Below are 23,968 nucleotides of genomic sequence, written 5' to 3' on the forward strand. Positions count from 1 at the left end.
AAAATTGGTTGATATTGTAAGGAGTTATCTATCATATGTGCTTTACTGTTCCCATAGCAACCTGTTAGAAGAAAAAGTCAAGGCTGTCTGAGAGAAAACCCTGTCTGTGGGCCCAGATGCTGCAAAATGTTGCTGAATGGACCCAGAGGGCTCTGTAGGGCTAGGGCAGGCTGAAGAACATTCTTGGCACATCCTGGGTTGAAGAGCACTGTGGAAAATGTTATATACTTCACAGGAAAGCTTTCACAAAAATATCACGACAATGTTAGTGCTGCCAGGCAAATAGCAGGAGCAGCAATAATTCCATAGGCATTTTTCTAAGGCCTTCAAAGGACAAAGGTTCAGTTCTGTATAGATATTACAGGGAGCTGAATGCCAGAGCACAGATATTGAAAGGCAAAGATCCATTTGAGACTAAAAACCTAATGGAACCCAAAATACCAGATAATTTGGGCATGCAACACTAGTCACCAGGACTAATGAGTAGCTGCCTACCTACAGATTTTCAAAAGCATAGAGTATCTGCAGGAAGAATTGCAGTTTGTTCAGCATGCTTACCATTTTACAGCCTAAACATGCAGTTAGGTACGAACTCCAAGCAGCAAGGCTGGAGAATTCCACCTGTACATTTAAAACATGTCTAATTGTTAAAGGGGAGTTTCAGTGCAGCCGAAACATCTGTTTCAGTTTTACTGAAAGAAGCAACTCACGTCTGCTGATAGGTGAGGCCACATTCTGGGTGGCTATTTCTTTTTCTTTTTTTTAACTGATCATTTTAATAGAATAAATATGTCTGATTGAAAGAAGAAATAGGAGGAAAATTGGACTGTCTTGCAGAATCATAGACATATCTGCATTCTTTTTCTCTCATCCTCTCTGGAATACCCTTCTTTATTCCTGAAGATCTTTCATTTGATGCTCTTTTACTCCATATAATACAAAAAAGTATTATTATTATTAATAACAATAAAATTATTAAATAATTAATTCTACTAATTCTGTTTAATAATAGAATTTATATCAATTTCAGCTAAAAATCCAGTGTTGGTTTGAGATTTTAGTTTGCTGTTACTGTGTTAGTTTGAGAAGAAGTGATAACATATTATTAGCTAAGTGGTAAGGCTAATATAGTTGGATGAAAAACCAGAAGTGAATTAAAAAATATTAAAAATACAAAAATACATTAAAAAAGAAGATGAAGGGCAGTGATTGGCATGAGAAATAGAAGAGAATGAACACGAGAAAAGTGTTAAGAACACCGGTAAATTTCACAGAAAAGATGTTTAACTCTTCCTCTTTGTGAAAGTTCAATATTTTGGAATTTTTTTTTAAGTATTTTTGCCTGCAAAGAGAGTAAACATTACAACATTTCACAGCACAGAGTCATTATGGAAGATTAGTGAAAATAAAATTGACTCATAGTCTTTATTCATCTGAACTCCTAAGTTTGCTTCATACTAACTTCTCACCCTAATGGCTTAATAGTCTTGTTCAGCATCCAAACTGCAGTGCTAATTAGCCTATACTTGGAAGCTACTAAATTTAAGTGATGTTCTGGAATATAACAATATAACCTAATTTATAGTAAAGCAAACTTTCAGAAATGGGTTGCCTTTCTTGCTTAATATGCATGTTTGCTGTAGATATTTTGATACAGACTTTCAGAACAAATAAATATCTCTATATAATATATATGACACTGTATATAAATACAGTAAAACATTCAGGGCTTTTTTGAATGGTTTTGCCTAAACGTTGTAAATTTTAGTCAACAATCAAATATAACCCTCATGTCTCAGGACTCTACATGACTACAAATTTGTTTCTACTCAGACTAAGTATATTCCTTCATGATGAGCACATCATTGTGAGCAGTAACAATCCCTTATGTTGACAATCTATATTCGATCCTTCTGCTCTAATAACAAAAATGATATAAAGCCTATTTTAAACCTTGGTGAAGTACCAGACTGAAAAAAGGCTAATATCTAGTAGGAATGTTACGGCTGGTTCATAAAAAACCTGCCTTGCGTAAGAAACCTGACAGAATGACATAACAGTTTTTGTCTTGAGAAAGATTTTTGTACCTCAAATAGGAAGAGATTTGCTGGGATGTTAATGTTACTTGAAATCCAACATGAATTTCTGGAAAAAAAAAAGAGGACTTTTTGTTTGTTTTTAAATTTTCCTTAAAATCCACATGTGAGGAAAGACTGGCACTGAAGATATTCTTGGTGACAGGCTGTTGCACTGTTTGTTTCTGATTTAATTTATAGCTGATTTGGGCAAATAAGCTATGATATCTATATATATCTCATCATATATGATATATATCAACCATTGTATAATACATAAGGTAATTTCAGGTTTGCCAAACTAGATTACACTTTGCACTGCCTTCACACATTTAAAATTAATTACACCAGATGAAAAAGAAAAAACATTTTATGTGCTGAACCCAAAGGGAAGGGAAACAAAAGCAGCTATATTCAGTAAATATGTTCTGTTTCCCTGTTTCAACTATTGCTGATTCAGCTGGCAGCACTTAAGCGAAAGATACTGAGCTTTGGCTCCAGCATGTAAAGTGGTCACAGAATCAGGCCTCTCCTACTCCTACCCTGAAAAAACAAGCAAACAAACCCAATCGACCAAAAAAACCCACAAAAAACATCAGGAAAGAGCTTTCAATTTCACTAACAAGAGCAGGGACTGGGAGTTAAAAGTCAGAAATCTTTCATTTTGTAAAGTGTCTTACTTCCTCCTCCCCCTTGGGTGTGTGTCTGGGTGATCATGTTCAGACTATTAGGGTTTTCGACATTTTCAGTGCGGAGTCAAACTGGCTCTTCAGTTTACAGTTTGGACTTAAGCAAAAAGAAAATCCAAAATGAACTTTTTAAAAAAAATGTTCTCTTTTAATGTTACTGACATTACTGCTTATCTTCTTGTCTTGTTCTTCCCGTTTTATCCACAGCCACCTTTACGTTTGGGTCCTTCCTCCTTTCTCCAAGGCAAGCAACATCCTCTCCATTTTCTTCTCTTCGCAACTTCAATTTTGGGTGGCTTTCAACTGTTCACCTTTGATGTAATTTTCTCCTCTTCATTTCCTGTCTCATCATGAGCAACTGTGATAAAAGCAAAATAAAGTCCTGTTGACAAGATACCTTCAAAACTGAAAGCTATACTCATGGTTGTTGTGTGCTGCATTATATTAATTTAACTTATAGAAGAATCTTTTAAAGGCACACAGGTGAGAGTTGGCCAGTCGCCTGTGACTTTCTTTACTAGTAGGGTGTTTTTGAAAATAGTCATTCACTTATCGCTATGGCAATGAATACTCCTCTTTTGAAAGTGGTATATTATTAATAACAGATAATAATACATACAAGTTACTGCTACTCTGCCTTCTCAAAGTGCTCTCTAAAATGTTACTCATGACTTGCCTAAAATGTCAGTTATTGCAGTAGTTAATGGGTTTGTGTTATTTTTGGCACCTCTATAACGAGACTATAATGGAAATGTTCATGCGTAATTTGAGTAAACCATAGACCTTTCTTTGATGTTTTTTAATTAATTTTGCTCATTTTATCTGTTGCGTGAAAATTCAGCATTACATTTTACAAAAAGTGATCACTGTGCTAAAGTCTTTGCAGACATATTGCAGCCCCTCTTACTGTTTATATATTATCCCAGGAAATATGAACAATATGACAGCATTACACTTTTATATATAAACAGTGCCAAAATGGTGGGATCCTTATGTTACCAATATCTCATTGTAAGGTCAACCAAAGTCCTGTGCCTGTTTACAAAGAGTCTCGTGCACTGCTAGAACCATAGAATGTCCTGAGCTAAAAGGGACCCAAAAGGATCATCGAGTCCAACTCCTGTCCCTGCATGTGACAACCCGACAGTTCACACCATGTGTCTGAGGGCTTTGTCCAGTCTCTTTTTGAACACTGTCAGGCTTGAGGCTGTGACACCTCCCTGGGGAGCCTGTTCCAGTGCTCCACCACCCGCTGGCTAAAGGACATTTTCCTAATGTCCAGCCTAAGCCTCCCCTGGCACATCTTCCTACCATTCCCTCAGATCCTATAATTGGTCACTAGACAGAAGAGATCAGCTCTTGCCCCTCTTCCTCTACTTGTGAGAAAGTTGTAGTCATGATGAGGTTTCCCCTCAGTCTCCTTCAGACTGAACAAACCAAGTGCTGCATTGCACCAGCCTCACTTCTGCCTTCGCACCTCTCTCTTCCCAAAGCAGAGTCTAGTAATAACACCACCTGTACAACTCCACAGCAACAAGATGAGCTGGAAGAGAGCCACGTTACCTCCCTTCTCCGGAAGCAGCATTCCTTTTCTCCAGCTGCTGGAGGGAAAAAAAATCAACGAGGTGTGAGTGGTGAGGAATGAGTTTAACCCCACACCTCCCATAGCCAGGGTATAGGAAGTCCTGTGCTCCAGAGGACCAAGAGAGGAGGTCACCACCTTGTACAGCAGCTTCTGCTGCACTGAGGTTCTCCAGATCAGACTTCAGCTGACTCAAAATCATCAGATGCCTGGATGGAAGAATGAAGGATGATCATCCTCAGTTACTGTTTAATAACTACTGCTGTCAGTTCAGGGAGATAAGATGCAGTTACTTCCATGTCTCAGTATCCCTTTGTCTTCAAAGTTTATCACTGGGATGGTTCCTAAAAATTACACCTGCAGGTATTTAAACACATAACAAGGCAAATGAAAGGAAACAGTAATAACAAAATTTACAACAAACCCAGAGGATTTCCTAGAATATTTAGCTTTTGAGGATTGATTGTAAGAATCGCACTCCAGGATTGTAATTACAGTCAGCAGTAACACTTTTTGACATTTTATTCTATTTCGTTGAGTTCTGCCATCAAAATATCTATGCAGACCTAGGAAAGAGTTGCATCAGTGTTAGCAGACAGTCTTACTGTGAAACTGTTTTATTCAAAAGCAGTGAAATTGCACCATGTTCATAATGTATTAATGAAAAATACATTATGTTATTCACAGTCTAAACTCTGTTTCTGCATAAAGATGATCCAGTAATCTAAAGTATCATTTAATAGATGAGGAAATATTATTTTGCATGCACCATCAATCTATCAGAAATAATTATAGTTTTAAAAATTACAGGGTAGCACTTGTTTTAGGCTCTCCTCAGGATTATCTTCAGGCAATTGTTTTCTTTGTTGTCAGCTCTGTAGTTCATTTCTTATGTTTTTCCTTCACCTTCAAATTCAAAACAACCTGTTGATTTGAACAAGGATAAGACTACAAAAGCTTGCACGGGACCTTGATCTTTTTTGCCTGCCGTGTATAAATGCTACAGGGATTTATGGTTTTAAGCTTTTAACACATTTTGATATAGGCTGTTGTATGAAAAAAATCTCAAACAACAATACTAATACTAGCATCTTTTTGCTTATTTATTTGATTAGTCTTTCAAGAGATATATGTGAAATAGATATTGTTTCAACTATTATAATTCATACCTCCTACTAAACTTAGAAATAAGTTTTGAAAGACATTATGGAGCCAAAAATAGAAGATGCCCACAGAAATGCCCAAGGTGTAATGTTATATTTTGTTTAAAGTGTTTAGAGAGATTTAGTAAAAGATGTAATTTCATTTTTCCTGAAGCACTAAAGTGTAAGAAGATACGATATAACATGTAGTAGGCAGTCTTAAGAACCAATAGGCTAACTAAATCAGTGCAATACAGCTGAGCTCCTGAAAGACTTCGGGAATAACCTAAGTAAGCTGCTTTCACCACAATTTGAATGGAGATAGAACACGATGCTCTAGCACTGCTTAAGAGCAACTACTTTCTAGCTATACCTACCACCTGGGTCTATTTTTTGTAATCTAGATTAAGGAAAAAGAAATCTAAGTAAATAAAACGAAGGGTCAACAGATATTTATTTTCAGGTCAAGAAACATAAGATAACTTCATCATAAAACCATCATAAATCAGATTATACTGCTTATGTTGATTATGTCTAAACTCATCCAGATTTCTTTGACCCTAGGAAACCTTGCCAAATATAGTTTGTTACAGCTTATAGTGAAGTAATAGACAAGAATAAATCACTGTGTCCAAATTGTGTCAAAATGGGGTGGAATTCAGAGCAACCAGCTCTGAACAAATTCTGGCTTAGCAGCTCAGCCTGCGAGAGTGGCCTGGTGATACATCCTACCAAACATAAAATTACTGGCAATTACAGACATGCAGGAACAGCTTGGGCAAAAATCTCCCGTTCCTTCTGTTTTTTTAGAATTACGTCACGTAAAAACCCTTATATTCGGGCCTGTTTTAACCGTGCATACGATTTCTGTGTCATGCTGTTTAGAATTGCTGCACATACTTTTGTCTAAACAGGCCCTTACTAAATTGCGAGACATCACTTAGTGCTTTTGGCAAAGCATTACGTTAGATTGTCTTTTACACAATCCTTTTTTTATGTTTGTCTGTACATTAACTAGAGTGATGGATGGCCTGAAACCACTAATGGGAAAGGATATGTTTGCATCATCAGAGGGAGCATATTAAGAGACTGTTGGATAAGTGATACAGAAATCATTAACAGCACATTGATCAGAGCTGTAAACTGCACTTAGTTGAGACCATCCCTCAAATAGGGCATTATTTGGGATTCCAAGAAAGCAGAGAAATCCTTAAAAGGATCATTTTAGGCCAAAAGGGAGATCCAGAGCCAAATCTTACAGTCACTGCTGTGCTAATTCAAAAATTGGTATAAATCTTTGCTATCTCCAGAAGCAAATGATCAAATTTGAAGTGTTTGTAGCTCACCAGTGACTCAACTAGCCTGTGGCCTGCACCTCCTCAAGCATCAGCAGGACTTCAGGTGGGAAGGTTTGCTTTGGAGAGATCTATTCTCGGGCCAGGATTTTCTTTGGTTTCTGAGAAATGACAGATACTGTGACACATGTGTAGATCAAAAGTGCTAAATACAGATGATAATTCCAGTCACCTATCAGGGAAGGAAGAAAGTGGAGCTTGAAGAAAGAGGCTCTGGCTGTTTATCTGCAGCAAACTTCTTAGATGAGAATGGAAAGCTTGACTAGTTCATGAAGAGATAGAAGTTAGAACAAAAACTGGGCTTCAGTCCAAGCCTTAATTTAATATGGCTGAGCTTTGAAAAGCTTTCATCTGAACACCCGCTCATAGCATCTTCCTCATAGCCATCTTCCTCATTTCATCTTCATTATATTTTGTTCTAGAAAATAACTGGCATGTGACAATGCAATATTTTCAAACTGAAGAATACAATTGATATAAGAAACATCTGGTCTGAAATCTGTGATGAGAATACTTCATGCCAACAAACCTAATGAAAAGTACAAAGCAACTGCTAAGCCTAATAACATTCTACCTGAGTGACTGATCTTTGCATAAACACCCACCCATGCAAACATAACATCATAGCTGGCCCAAACCCATCCAACAAAACTGTGAAAGGATCAATTAAGTGAATATCACAAGCAGATGCCTATCCAGATTGAGTAGCTATTAGCTAATCAACATTTCACCATTAAATCTTCAACAAGTAACGAACACTGTCTATTTATAAAAATGAGATTGCAAGCACTACAAAGTGACACATTTTTTCTTTACGTCTGTGAGTTATCTAACTTAGTCTTGCAATTTGAAAAACCTTAAAGAAATAGGAATAGTTACAGCAAAATCCATTTAGGTAAACAATCAACAGCAAAACCCTCCATCCCAATCTTAAGCCATTTTTCTTACCTTTCCATAAAATTGTTATCAGTTTACTGTTTTTTATTCTTCCAGAGATATTTCTCACTTCTCGGTTTTGACTAGTAGAGAAGTCTCAAAATATTATCTGGAAGCAGCCAAACATCCAGATTCTTCCCACTCTACACAGATTTTAAATAGAATGGCAAAGAGGAGAATCAGATTTGTAGACACAAATACATAAAAAAAAAAGGCATTAGGACTGTATGGGAATTGCGGAAGTTTGGGTGAGGAGGAGAAAGGTAAACACACTCAAGTGACCTGCAGCTGGGGTATAAAGAAAGCACATACATCACACTAATTGTTTTACTGACCTCGTGTGCTTGACAAGTAGAACCTCTGTGTTAGATAACATAGGCCTGAGAGAAACCCTACGGTACCTTATAATGTCTGAGATTCCTGCTTTGTTTTGAGAAAGAGCAGAGCACAGCAAGAGCCTGCATTTGCTCTAAGCCTTGAAATACAGGCGAGTGCAGCAAGCCTAACCATCTTCCAGCAGGGCTATACTTACCAGCGCCTGCATCCCCGCTTATGTCGCCTCTGCCTGGGAGCTTAGGTGCGGCTTTGGAGATTCCCCAAGAGATAGGTAACTAAAATAAAGCTTGCTCTTTGCAATTACATTTGTGGCCTCTGGCTCTTCTTACAACGTGCCTGTGTTTGTGCACACAAGGACCTTTTCTTCACAGAGCTTCTATTAAACTGTGACAAAACTATTCCCTTTTCTGCAATGTCCAGCCTTTGGGAATATTAATAGCAGTGGGAATTATAAATGCTGTAAGAAGTTTTATTGTCAAAATTGCACACTAAAGAATTATCTAATAAAGTTGTAGAAATACTCTGAAGACAGTTTATCAGCAAATCTATCCTATTCATGAGAACAATCCACTGTGTGTCTCTGTGTGCATTGTTACACACATATATATACACATACATATATACAAATACAGTGTGTGTCTGTTCAGTGTAAAGTGTTACATTAAGCAAAATTAAGAGAATATCCTTTTCTCCTGTTCTTTTCATCTTATCCTTAGAGTTTGGAAGTTCCATCAGCTTTCTGGCTTTCTTTAGCTCTGAAATCACTAAACTTTTCAGTGCTCCTGATTCTTAAATTTATGTTCCATACCTTCCTTTCTGCCTCGATAGGACTAATAGAGTCTGTAAATCAGAGTCTGTACGAGAGAGTGGCTACAACTGAAGTTATGAAGTCAACATCATGCCTTTACAATATGCCATCAAAAATGGTCTATAGCTGATTTATAGTTCATTGTTATCACTACTGTTTGTAATGCATTGTGAAGAAAAAAGCATTAGATCAATGGATATTTGCCTGAATGTGGAGAAAAAACATTAAAGATCTCATATGTGGCTGTATATAAAATTACATTAGATATTTTTATGTATTCTCATTTAGTGAGCTAAATTAAGTCAGTGGCGAAATGGTAGTCTGAAAAGTAGAAATTAAATTTTGTATATGCTTGGTAACATCAAAGTAGTATCATATATGTTGTATATTAAATCATATGAAAATGCACTACATTGCATATTTTAGGGCCAGCTTGATCGACATTTATTTCATTACTCCATTTGATTCAGTCATTTCCAGAGGTGGGCGACCAGTTAACAATGATAGCATTAAAAATTACCTATGTACTTTATTCTGACAAGGCATGACCCAATACATCTAATTTAAAGTCCAATAAATTGCCTACCTGATAAACTGAAGATTCATCTTAATGTTTCTAAAGAAATCAGAATTGATGAGGGAGGGATATAGCTTATCTAATCAGAAATCCCCAGTCTGTGTTTCACTATCTCTAATATTTCCCCAAATAATTGTGAATTACACGCAGTTTCACTCTTCATCTTCAATAACCTCACAGAATTTTCCCAAGTTACCTCTACGAATGGTTTTCTCTTCCCTTGACAGCCAAACCATTACACTCAAGAGTGAATATTGTGACAAAGATAATTTTGTTCATAAACGATGTAGAAATTTTCATCCAGTTTCCAGGTGATGCCCCATGCTTTTCAATTACAGTGACTTCAATACAAAGCAAAGACCTAGCTAGATGTTGCCTTCACATCAAACTCCAGCAGAATCACACAAATAAGAAAGGCCAGTTACGGCAGGTCAAAAAAGGGATAAGTATTAATACATCCTCAAATGACCATTACAGAAGAATTCTCAGATAACTTGGTATTAGGAAAATTGCAACTATTGTGAAAAGATGGTAAGGTGTATAGGATAGTTGATACAATGCAGTATGCTAACTTCACCAGACTTCTTCCTGCTTTATTTATACCTGAGTTGTTCAAAGATATATACAGATTTCTTACCATACAACTGCTTACTACAACTGTTTCAAATAATATTTAAGATTTCCCTTTTTGTAAAATCAAGTAGCTGTTTGGAAACAGGCTAAAATGTCCTCACAGTCCTTACAATCTGTTGAATGAAATCAAACCTATTGTTGTCCTTATGAGGTTTTTTGTTTATGTTTCAGAGGACTTTTCTAAATGGTAAAATAGATGATAGGTGATAAAATTAGATATAACAATTTTTACTGCCATAAATTGTAGGGTACTGTTCTGCTTATGCCTGCCAACGCTCATTTTACAACATCCATAATTCCGTAATTATGATCTGTTGTATAAATGAATTAACAGAATCTTAAAATCATAGAATGTTCTGAGTTGGAAGGGACTCACAAGGACCATCGAGTCCAACTCCTGTCCCTGCATGTGACAACCCCACATTTCACACCGTGTGTCTGAGGGCGTTGTCCAGTCTCTTCTTGAACACTGTCAGGCTTGGGGCTGTGACACCTCCCTGGGGAGCCTGTTCCAGTGCTCCACCACCCCCTGGGGGAAGAATCTTTTCCTAATGTCGAACCTAAACCTCCCCTGGCACATCTTCCTGACATTCCCTTGGGTTCTGTCACTGGTCACCAAAGAGAAGAGCTCAGCACCTGCCCTTCCTTCTCCTCTGGTGAGGAAGCTGTAGCCACCATGAGGTCTCCCCTCAGTCTCCTCTTCTCCATGCAGGCTGAACAAACCAAGTGACTTTAGCCACTCTTCATACGGCTTCACCTCCAAGCTCTTCACCAACTTCGTAGCCCTCTTCTGGACACTCTCCAGTAGCTTTATATCCTTTTTACACTGCAGTGCCCAAAACTGCACACCGTGCTCCAGGTGAGGCTGCACCAATGCAGAGTAGAGCAGGTAAACCTCTAATATTACAGACTTAGTTCATTTCTGCTTCTAATATTTTTTTTCCTTATGCCTTCTCTGGTGTATCACTTGGGTAGAATAACAATGATTGACATAATAACAATTTCTTAACATATTAAGTAGCATAGGCTATTGTAAAAATCAATATTTGACTTCAAAGAAAGTTATGACCTCAGTTTAGCATAACAGATTATGTTTAAAGAAAACAGTAAGGTTTAATTAGTTATAAGGTTTAAAAATCACAGGGCTATGTTGCTGAACTGAAATCTAAGTTGGTTACATTTTTCATTTTACTCTTTGTCAAAATAAAAAGTGTCATAAGTCAAATACTGTGCCTCAGTGCATACATTTTTACTAAAGCCAGAATGGGGAAAGACAGAAACAGCAAAGCGTAATAGAACAATTTAGAGAAGACTGATATGAATTAAGTTTATCTCTACCTCCGTTAGTTACTGCTTTTCATATGCTTTATGTGTCCTTTAGTCTGTGGAGCGGTGCTTCACAGTAAGCCTCATCCAGTCAAGTTAACAGAAACCAAGTAAATACAGTAATCCCATCTTCCTTTTCTTGTTGGCACTCTTTCATTTCAGATGCAGCATAAAGAGCCATTTGAACTTCTTCTAATTGTCATCTTGCTTTCTGGAGAAATTAACCTCTGGGGAAATTTAAACTCCATTCTTCTAATCAGTGCTGGGCTTTTGTTTTTCTCTTTTCGTTTCTGGTAGCATGCTGTGGCTGGTGACCCATCAGAGTTTACAGTCTTTGTCAAGCAGGATTAAAGCTAGGCAGTGTTTACCTGCAGAGCAACCACCCTAGGCAGGTCTTTACTCCTGATAGGCAAACAGTTAAAAGCATGGCCATGTCCAGTGTCCTCATGGGACTATGCTTCCAAGGAAAGACCCAGCATGGGGAGGTCATAGGATGGTTACAGGAAATTACTGAGATTATAATGACACTGTGGATATGTCCTTGCTCAAGTCTTGAAAGGTTTTCTGCCAAGCACTGGTTGCTGTAGCTCTCCATTGAGGTCAGCTGTGGCAAAGTCTATCTATCAGTCATTTCATTTTGGTATATCACTTAATGTAAAATAGATTATATGCTGGGATTACAGACCACTTCATAGAATCATAGAATAGTTTGGGCTGGAAGGGACCTTTAAAGGTCTTCTAGTCCAGGATATCTTCAACTAGATTTGGTTGCTCAGAGCCCCATCCAGCCTGGCCTTGAATGTCTCCAGGGATGGGGCATCTACCACCTCCCTGGGCAACCTGAGCCAGTGTTTCACCACCCTCATTGTAAAAAATTTCTTCCTCATGTCTAGTCTGAATCTCCCGTCTTTTAGTTTAAAACCATTACCCCTTGTTCTGTTGTAACAGGCCCTGCTGATATAAGTGTCCCCATCTTTCTTATAGGCCCCTTTTAAGTACTGAAAGGCCACAATAAGGTCTCCCTGGAGCCTTCTCTTCTCCAGGCTGAACAACCCTGAACAACCCAACTCTCTCAGCCTGTTCTCATAGCAGAGGTGTTCCAGCCCTCTGATCATTCTTGTGTTCTCCTCTGGACTTTCTCCAATAGGTCCATGTGCTTCTTGTGTTGTGGGCGCCAGACCTGAACGCAGGACTCCAGGTGGGGTCTCACCAGAGCAGCGGGGCAGAATCACCTCCCTTGACCTGCTGGCCACGCTTCTTTCAATGCAGCCCAACATATGATTGATGGATGACAGCTTGCTGTTAAAAGGCAGTGATGCCAGGAAAGGTTTCTATGTCTCATCTGTTTTAGGCAATATTTTATCATACAATAAATGGACTTATAGGGCTAGATTTATTATTCTATTTAATGCTTAAAGATGCAGGCAGATTTATAGTGGAGTTTTCTCAACTGCTTTAATAGATTGCACTGCTTCTATCAAACAGAAAACCTACTCCATCACTTTTAGACATACCAGTAAGGGTTCGCCTGTTTTTAGGTACATAAGGCACAAGAGATATTGTGGGGAAGTAGGAAAAATTTATGAAAGCATGACAGATACACAAATAACTCCGTGAGAGCATAAAGAAGTGATAAAAGAAGATTCCTGCTTATTTGGTGTCAATTCATAGTTTATCAGTGCCACATCTGATAATCTTTTGCTGCTCTTCTCCAGTAACAAAGATGAATGAAGATAATATGCATTGACTTCTCTAATAAATGGTGAGTTTGGGTTTTTTTTGATGTTGTTATATGTTCAAAAATTTCTCATTAAAATCCATATTGTGGTTCATGGTCCACAGCATACGTAACACAGTTCTCATAAACACAGTTAGACATTTACAGTTTCATACACCTAATAATGAATGTACAACAAGAAAAATCTCATGTCAAACACATAACACCAGTAAGCAGAAAGTATAGCAGCTTATTTTTAACAATCTACATTCTTACAAGATTTAATAAGGAATTACAATTGTCATCTTATATTCAGCACAACGTTCTCCCAGTAAAAGTTATATAAAGGATATATTACTTCTATGCATAATCAATATCTTTGCTTTAGAATATGTCGATTTATTCTTCATTTACCATAACACAGAAAATAGTAAAAGACATGTCAGTTTTAGAACATTACTGAAAAAAATCCATGGGCAGCAAACAATTACTGGTTCCAAAAACAAGAGCTGGCCTGGAAATTAATTTTCTTCTTTTTCAAATATAAGGAAAAGAAATCATTACATTTACATCTTCATTGCTTCTCTTTTTAAAAGAAAAACAAGAAATGTGAATAAACAATTAGATTAAATGATCTTCAGCCTGTTGTCTGCATTTATATACAACACTGCTAGCTATATAAACTGTTACAGTACTGTTCTGGCCCTTACAACACGTCACAGGGTACTTATGGCTAAATGTAAAAGGATAATTTCCAAACATTTTGTAAGAATAATTTGAGAGAGACATTTTTTTTTTCAGATTTGAAATGGTAGAACATGCATCCTCTTCTTCATTTTGCCAGCTGAAAGTTCATAATTTCTTTTTACTACTTAAGGCCACTGAAAATAATTAATTTATATCCATAGATTTAAACAGATTGATTTTGCTCTGTATAAAAATTTGTGACTTAAAGTTCAGAAATTTTCCTTTATTCAAATTGTACAGTTTCCCCACTCTATACAATTGGATAAAAAAAGAAAAGCAATGAACCAAGTGTTGAAAGTTAAGAGTGAATTTCACAGTGAGGTAATAGTGTAAAGAAATGTTTAAAGATGCAAAAAAAAAGGCGGGGGGGCAGCAAGGGAAGGAAAAATATACTTATGAATACTGAATTCATTTTATCTAGATTACTATAGCTTATTTTAGAATATGCTTCACAGAGTACAGGAAAGTACTTTAAACTCCAAAGTATCTATGGGGTAAGGCTGGTACTCATTGGGTGAGAGAAGAGCTAAATCCCATTGCAAATCTGACCATCTCATCTTTCCATGGATGTGACACCACTACGAACACCAGTCAGTTCCAAAAGGAAAGGAAAAAACATCACTTAATATTTTTTTCACCACTGATTAAGCTCCTAGTGACTTGACATGTTATAGTAAAACATGATCTGCCTCTATTTAACCCTCATTTATGAACTAAAAGCATCATGTTTTTGCTGCTATGATGATAAAAAAATTACTCATACTCTGCTGATTCTGACATAAATGACTGTCTGATAATTCTGGAAGAAACTATTTTCTATTGTATTTCACTGGAAGAGTTCAACAATTTTCTCTTGCTGAATGAATGTTACTTACGATTCCAGACCAAAGAGCATGTCCAGACAAAATGGGCTCAGTCATATGGTTACGAAGGAAAAACTTAGATGCCAAATTAGCAAACACACAATATGTAACTCAGAATCTGCTGTAACAAAATCTGCTATAAGCTGAGTTAACGAATTAGCTTCTATTGCAAAGAGCTTGGCTTGTACTTCTTGCAAGGCATGAAGAGTAATACACATCCTTTGAAAAGAACAACACCACTTTGACTTACTTGTATCTTTAGTTTGAAATAGGTTGAATTTGAAGCAAAATCTTTATATTAATTTCTTACAGTTTAAGTAAGGATCTTTATTTTAAAGTATAGGAATCTCTGCAGAGATTGCTTCTTCCACGCTCAGGATCAGAGCATCCCCACACGAAGGAAGTCAAGGAAGGGAGCCAGGAGGCCTGCGTGGTTGAATAGGGATCTGTTGGGTATGCTCAAGCAGAAAAGGAGAGTTTACAGGTCGTGGAAGCAGGGGCTGGCCACTTGGGAAGAATATAAGGCTGCTGTTAGAGGATGTAGGAAGGCAGCTAGGATAGCCAAGGCCTCCTTAGAATTACAGCTGGCGAGAGGGGTCAAGGACAGCAAAAAGAACTTTTACAAATACATAGCTGATAAAACTAATACCAGAGGCAAGGTAGGCCCACTGATGAACGGGGTGGGTGCCCTGGTGGCAGAAGATACAGAGAAGGCAGAATTACTGAATGCGTTCTTTGTCTCAGTCTACTCTGCCCGAGGCTGTCCTGGGGAGCCCTGTACCCCTGAGACCCCGGATGAAGCCAGGTCAATGGAGGAGTTTGCTTTAGTTGATGAGGACTGGGTTAGGGAGCAATTAAATAGTCTGGACATCCATAAATCCATGGGTCCAGATGGGATGCATCCGCGGGTGCTGAGGGAGCTGGCTGAAGTCATTGCTGGACCGCTCTCCATCATCTTTGCCAAGTCTTGGGAAATGGGGGAGGTGCCCGAGGATTGGAGGAAAGCAAATGTCACTCCAGTCTTCAAAAAGGGCAAGAAGGAGGACCCGTGTCAGCCTCACCTCTGTCCCTGGGAAAGTAATGGAACAGCTGATCCTTGGTGCCATCTCAAGGCATATCAAGGATAAGAGGGTTATTAGGGGCAGTCAGCATGGCTTTACCAAGGGTAAGTCATGCTTGACCAACCTCATAGCCTTTTATGAGAATGTAACAAGGTGGATGGATTATGGCAGAGCGGTGGATGTGGTCTACCTTGACTTCAGTAAAGCCTTTGACACAGTCTCCCACAGCATCTTCACAGCTAAGTTGAGGAGGTGTGGTGTAGACAATAGACTAGTGAGGTGGGTTGCAAACCGGCTTAAGGAGAGAAGCCAGAGAGTGGTAGTCAATGGTGCGGAGTCTAGTTGGAGGCCAGTATCTAGTGGAGTGCCTCAGGGGTCAGTGCTGGGGCCAATATTATTCAATATATTCATTAACGATTTAGACGAGGGAATAGAGTGTACTATCAGCAAGTTTGCTGATGACACTAAGCTGGGAGGAGTGGCTGACACGCCAGAAGGCTGTGCTGCCATCCAGCGGGACCTGGACAGGCTGGAGAGTTGGGCGGGGAATAACCTGATGAAATTTAACAAGGGAAAGTGTAGAGTCCTGCATCTGGGCAGGAACAACCCCAGGTTCCAGTATAGGTTGGGAAATTACATATTAGAGAGCAGTGTAGGGGAAAGGGACCTGGGGGTCCTGGTGGACAACAGGATGACCATGAGCCAGCACTGTGCCCTTGTGGCCAGGAAGGCCAATGGCATCCTGGGGTGTATTAGAAGGGGAGTGGCTAGTAGATCGAGAGAGGTTCTCCTTCCCCTCTACTCTGCCCTGGTGAGACCACATCTGGAATATTGTGTCCAGTTCTGGGCCCCTCAGTTCAAGAAGGACAGGGAACTGCTGGAGAGGGTCCAGCATAGGGCAACCAAGATGATTAAGGGAGTGGAGCACCTCCCTTATGAAGAAAGGCTGAGGGAGCTGGGGCTCTTTAGTTTGGAGAAGAGGAGACTAAGGGGGGACCTCATTAATGTTTATAAATATATAAAGGGTGAGTGCCATGAGGATGGAGCCAGGCTCTTCTCGGTGGCCAACAATGATAGGACAAGGGGTAATGGGATCAAGCTGGAACACAAGAGGTTCCGCTTAAATTTGAGAAAAAACTTCTTCTCAGTGAGGGTAACAGAGCACTGAAACAGGCTGCCCAGGGAGGTTGTGGAGTCTCCTTCTCTGGAGACATTCAAAACCCGCCTGGACATGTTCCTGTGTGACCTCACCTCGGCGTTCCTGCTCCAGCAGGGGGATTGGACTAGATGATCTTTTGAGGTCCCTTCCAATCCCAAACATACTGTGATACTGTGATACTGTGAACTGGACCCGAAGGCACTGATTGTGATGAAAGAGATGTTTGAGACCAGGCATCAAGTGTGTTACGCATGCATAACCATGCAAATGTAGGTACTACTGAGGATTTTTAAAGCTAAAAAGAGATGACTTGTAAAGATTTTGTACAAATTGTTACAATCAGATGCTTAAATCTGACTACAGTACTTAATGTTGCTTAAGTGTTCTTATTATGTTGAGAATTTTCTCGTGCTTCATCTCCTAGCCTTTGAGGACAAAAGTATGGGAAAGCAAGTCTGGTATCTGTGCTCAGAAAATATCTCTGGCAAGTTTTAATGCAGTCTCTTCAAGCGGTTTAGTGAGAGGAGACCTAGCAACAAAATAGTATTGTCATTATAAAAAATTATAGCAATTACTGAAGTGCTCAAATATCTTGAAGGAAAGAGTCAGAAAATTTAAATCTGAAAGGGACATAGCCCTTTGTTATGGAAAATGGCATTCAATATTCCATAAAGCAGTGAGTTGTCAGAAGCCCTCTGAAAATCCTCCTTTCTGCATGCACCACAAATGCTACAATTGCCAAGGGAATTTTAAAACGTTGTTTTTAAAGGTGAAGGAGAAAAACATCCCAGACGGACTAATGTACCACAAGAAGAACAACAGGGATTAAGTGCAGTACAGCTGAACAAAACCATATTCTATGTTAGCTGTTCAGGATGCATGCGCAGCAAATGGATCATCTGCTTTTGAAACGTCATCTGTCTCTGCTAGAACTTTGACACAAGATAGTGGAGGCTCAAACACTTCTGGTCATTGTTGGGTGGAGAAGGAACAGTAAGGAAGAAGGGCAATGCTCCAACAAATGAAATCACATAAAAAGCAAGCATATTAAGAGAATATGCGAAATGTAAACTGGCGCATTTTCTTTTCCACCAACAGGATAAAGCAGCAGATTTGACATAATTTTTTTCCATTTTCTTTAAACTCCACTGATTCATACTTTGATTTGTACTTCCATATATTTTAGTTATCAGTTACTGTCAGGGTTATGTACCTCCCTCAAGAAAAAATCTGGTTTAATCTAATCTTCTTAATTTATTTACTGTGGAAGCCAGAATTTAGTTTAAGTTTTACAAAACAGGGCTTTCCAATATGTATTTAAATTCACTTCCAAATTTGATCTTTGGGCAATAAATGGCAGTCTTTCAAAATAACACTTATTATGCAAAATAGCACAAAAATATAGAGATGTGATTTTCCACATTTTAATGTGAAAATAAGGAAAAGTATGACCAAAACATGTAAAAGATGGTACTGAGATGCCTGTTCAGCTATTGAAATTGGCTTTATTGAAAGGAAAGTCTTCCATATATTGAAGCCAGGGCAGCCCGGAGCCAGTTTCAGTCAGTTCCATCTGGTTCCAGCCGGTTCCAATGGACCCGCTGCAGAGCACAGCTGAGGGGAGCTGGTGGTGTCTCTGATGACGATTTGCTCAAATAGTTGTGTCCTTTGTTTCTCAATACCCAAATCAGTAATTAAATTTATTGGCAAGTAATTAAGTTAAATTTTCTGTGTTGAGTCTGTTTTGCCTATGACAATATATAGAGCATAATAATAGAGATCAGTTATTTGAATTATGTTGGCCTGAAAAACAGAGTAGATCTGAATTTCACTTTTGCCTCTGATGAGAACTTTTCTTTAAATATGAGCAGCCTAGAACTGTCAAGTTCATTATTAATATTGTGCATTTTTATAGAGCTTTTAGTACTAAAATATCCAAAAATATTTTATAAATTACAGCCTACTGGTCATTCAGCTTCCTGCCATTTAAAGCATCTCCAGCAAAAAAAGGGTAAAGAATACTTTTGGCAACAGAAATGAGAGGCATATTTCATTTAACATAATTTTTTCAACTTCTTTTGTAAAAAGAACTTGCATTGACCGCCTTCCAGGAACAATAAGTCATCACTGGCAAATTACCCCTAATGACTTCTCAAAAAAGAACATTTTGTGGAGTCAGTACATCTAGAAGAGGTAACGAGAGCTATTTAGGCTGCGCTTTGTGTGTTTCTGCCATGAAGACAGTTGGGGAGAAAGGAGCTTGTGAGGCAGCTCGGGCTCAGATGCTGGATGAAGGAAATCCATGAGGCTGAGGAACGACCAAGGGGTTCAGAAAACTTCCCCTTCAATGAGCAGCCACCTCAGATGGCCCACGCATGTAGGGAAGAACTGTTCCACATGAACAACTGGGGTTATTTCCCATGCAGAAAAGCCATCAGATAGGGTGCTGGGTTATTATTGCCCCATAGCTTGCAAGAGCTTATCACATAGATTATAATAGCCTTCTAAAGCAATAGTGAGGTGAACATACAGCTTTGCTAACTTTCTGCAGCGTGCTGTCTTCATCCACAAAATAGAAGTTGGCCTATTTTTTTTTTAAATTTATTCCTAACTTTAGCCCAATGGAAGAAAAATAACAAGATTTGTCAGTTATGGGTGAAACATAGTTCAGGCTGACCCATTCAGGATTAGATCTATCTCTCTGAGAAAGCATCAATATTTCCATCTTTGATCTATATTCAGAAGTGTGTGATACAGTTTCTAATCACATACTGTCATGCAAGGCAGAGCTTTTCATGGTACCCAGTTAAATAAATATATAAACTTGATTTTTTTTTCACTGAAACTGCGTATGATAGAAATTGTTTTGAACTCTGCATTGTTTTCTTCAGCATTTTGGGAGAGGTCATTACACTTACATACTTGCTAGAAGAAAAAAGCGTATTCTTTAAAAAAAATTCTAATATGTCAGAATGAAGGTTTAACAGTTTGTGACTAGAGAGTTAAGAAACATTACAGTATAGAAATTTCATTTTCAGTTTGGTTTTGAAAATATCTAGTTTACTATATTGTTCAGCATATGTCAAATAAAACAATATATTCTGTTTCTTCTTCAGGTTCTCAACAAGTGAGGACCTAGGAGTAAAATTTTCAGGCAATAGCACCTGCAAATTTCAACCTTTGCCTATAAAAAAGAAAAAAAAATACAAGATCTTAGACAAAACACCTTTTTACTTCTGGCACTCTTAGTCTGTTTAAAAGTAGCAAAAAATGCAAAGCCACTGCATGAATAACTTATATTGAAGTAATCCTGGGCCATATTTACAGAAACAGATTTTTCATTATCTTCATGCTCTGCAGGAAAACGTAAATGCCCTTCTGTGGAGTCCATGTCTGTGTTATACACAATGTATAAAACTTGTTATACATTCAGTGGTTTACAGATCATTTCCCCAGCTGTGCTACTTAAAATTGTACCATCCAATGAGTAAAACACAAATAGTGATGGGCAGTTCTATGTGAAAGATCATTATTTCCTGTTCCTTTTACCCTTTGTTCATTAGATATGGGATACTTGCTTTACTTTAGCATTTCTGTCACCTTGCTAAACAGTTTCTGTTAAAGTGCGACTGACAAAGGATGCTCAGGATGATCAAGAATCTGTGACTAATTGAGGAGTTTTTGGTGAGAAAAAGGAGAACAAAGTACCTATTCTCTGCTTTAATGTATAAAAGCAGTGAAATGTCTCAGTCACAAACAGATTTATTTATTATATAACCGTTCCTCCTCTACAAGAGTCCACATTCTGTTTTCAGGTCACTTCTAAAAGTTTATTACTAAGCTTATTACCATAACTTGGGAAGTTGCAGGAACGGAGTGCTTCCCAACCCTGTTTTTCCTCCCAAGTATTTGCTGTTGATCACTGATGAGTACAAGTTACCGATGCAGGTTATGTTATTTTCCTCACATCTGCTCCTGATCTGATTTTCAAATAAATTATTAGCTTGTACATAGTATAGTAATAATTTAGACAAGTTAATGTATTCCATGTACTGTTTTCAAATTATTTGTTTTCTTCTTTGATGATTTAACAAAATGATGGAATAATTAATTACTTTCTGTGAAGGAATTTTGCCAATTCCATTGGCATCCATATTAAAACCCCCTTAGCATTGCAGATATTTTCACCGGTGTTTAGGAATATTCTTCCTGATTAATCATAATTATGACCATGTGAAGAGAGCAAACCATGACTGTCTTACTCCAGTACACCTTTCTAACTAATTTGCTGGCTTTCCTTGCTCACTATCCCAAAGCATGATTGTTCCATAGGAGCTGGTGCTACTTCAGCTACTTTTGATTTTTAATGGTTACACAATGCTAGTGTTTTTACAATCTCATTGCAAACACAGATCCATTCAGAAGCCCTTTCCGCAGGTATCATAGAGGTACAAGAATGACCAATAGTTACGTCCAGTATCCAGGTTTTCTAGTCTTTTTTCACAGTCTGTTTTTTATCCCTCTTGAATTAGTTAGCAACCCACTCCAGAATGAGACTACAAGACACAAATAAAGCAAACTCTTTCTCAGATAGGGTATTTGATGTGGGAGAGTCCACTGCAGCTCAGGGATGCCACTGGAAAGGTAGTGAAAAAGTCCCTGAAAGTACACAGAACAAACTCACTGGAGAAGGTATCTGCTAAACACTAAATCACTAATTTTTTTGAAAGATTTACAGCTAACAGTATTTGCAAAGGGCTAATTGGAGCACCTAAAGGCAGAAGTTATTTAGATTGATCTTCCAAACTTTGTTTAAAACAAGAGAAGACCAGAAGCTCTTGGGAACATTTGACCCATTTTAAGATATTTTTACAAAGGAAATTAGCTCTGAAAGAGCTCAGAAAAGAGCAGCTCAAATGTTCAAAATCTGCCAAAATAACAAAGGCTTATAGGGGAGAGTGACTGTCAACTTTATGTGTTTCCATCTATCTGTAATGACATGAAAGATACAGAAGGCAAAAGAGTTCATAAATCCACAAATGCTTTTGCAATTTATTATTTTAGATTATTTGAAACTAAAAGTGAAATCTGGAAGTTGTTCTAGATTTTTACATTTCACTCTTACTGAAAGATAATACTTAGCTTTTCTAGTATTTTTATATACATGAAGGTCTTGTTAGTGCCATGGAATACTAAATCAGAAAATTTCTCAAATCAACACTAATGCAATAGCAGTTGAAAGTTTTACAAAATAATCCTTGGTGCACTTTATCTTATATAAATATTAAAGAAGGCTCCAAGAAAGGACAGAGGATGTACCTTACATTTCACTCAAGTTACAAGGTCCCATAGAAACCTTTACTTTACAGCAGCTGCTTACAGTCATGCTTTTCTAATAGTCTTGTGTTTATGTAGCATACTTTTTTTCGCAACAGCCTCAGCGAATATCTCCTAAGTAGCTTAGCATGTCAGATTTCAATCTCTTGTGATGCGGTAATTCTATTAGATCTTCATGCTTGCATTATTTGCATTATTTCTTCTGTTCCTTTGATTACTGACATATTTTGTTTCTCCCGGTAGTCTCTTTCATTTTCAAGAGCCATCCATCCATACGGCTAAGCTTTCTCAGTTTTCAAATGCCATTATAAGTTCCTAGATTTATTTTCTTAGACTATCCTACAAAACTCACCCTCATCCTAAGAATAACTAAGCTGCTCTTTGTCTCCTGTGAATCATAACTTAAATAAACTATATTTCTCTCTTATCTTTCACTTTTCAGGCATTTCAACTTGCTAGAGACTGTCACTGTTCCTTTCTAAAATGTCTGCCTTTTCATTAAAAATCTTTTTAGCAATTATTTGACTTTAGATATCTCAGTATTTTAGTTTAATTTTAAAAGTCCCCATCTGTAATTATCTTTCTATTCTTTGCCTTAAAGCACGTATGTTTGTACTCTAAATCTCCACTGGTGACTGTTCCTGCAGTAAGCTTGATGTCATCATATTTAATTGACATTTATTCCAACACCTTCTCATTTCCTTGCAATTAGCTTCCCGCCTTCCTTCAGTGAATATCTGCCATCTGTATTCCTTTCATTTCCCTGATTGTAAAAAGCTGATCAGATACCGTCTCTGGGTTGCATCCCAATGTCCCAGGTGAGGCTGTGGCAACAAACTGGGAGGAATATCTTTCACTTCCCATCTGGATGTGGTATGTCTGACCACCATGAGGCAAAGGCAATTTTCTTTACAGAAGCCTTCTATTACAAGTTTAATTATCTCACTGCAGTAACCCCACTGCCCTCTGCTCATGACAGGTTCTGTCACTGGGATCAACAGTAAGGACTCCAGACTCATGCGTAGGTGCAGCATGAGAATTTAAGGTGAAAAAAAATGAAGGACCAAGCCTCTCACACCAAGTCTTACACCTCCTCTCCTCTGTGCCAGTTTCTGCCCAAACAGTGAGGGTTTGTTCACATCTTTTTACAGGGTGGATTTTTCTGGTCTGTTTTAATGAGACGGAATGGTTTATCATAGCAGTTCCCTGAGTACAGTTGAAGCTGTTTGCAGTTTTCTATTGATTATGTTAAATTTCATCACATCAAAATCCACTTTATGCCTAAGGTAGGTGATAAATACAGTTAACTTTCCAAGGCACAGATAAAAAATAGCAAGTCTTTGCAAAAGCTTTGCTTAGATAATACAATGTAACATGGATTTAATGAGCTATAAATGAAATTTGGTTAATATTTGACATGGTTCTTTTAAGACTTACTAAAGCATTTTTATTTGACATGATACAAAGCAGGAGAGATTGGTATTTGCAGCTTCTCTCTTGGATGTAATTCCCAGGTACAACAGTAACAAGAGTACAAAGAAGTAGGTTAATACTGCAAAAGGAAAAAAAATGCTAATGATACCAAGAAGAACTCAACTTGTTTCAGCCTTGTCAGTAGATATTCA

This window comes from Columba livia, chromosome 2, assembly GCF_036013475.1.
Source record: "Columba livia isolate bColLiv1 breed racing homer chromosome 2, bColLiv1.pat.W.v2, whole genome shotgun sequence".
In the NCBI taxonomy this organism is placed as follows: Eukaryota; Metazoa; Chordata; class Aves; order Columbiformes; family Columbidae; genus Columba; species Columba livia.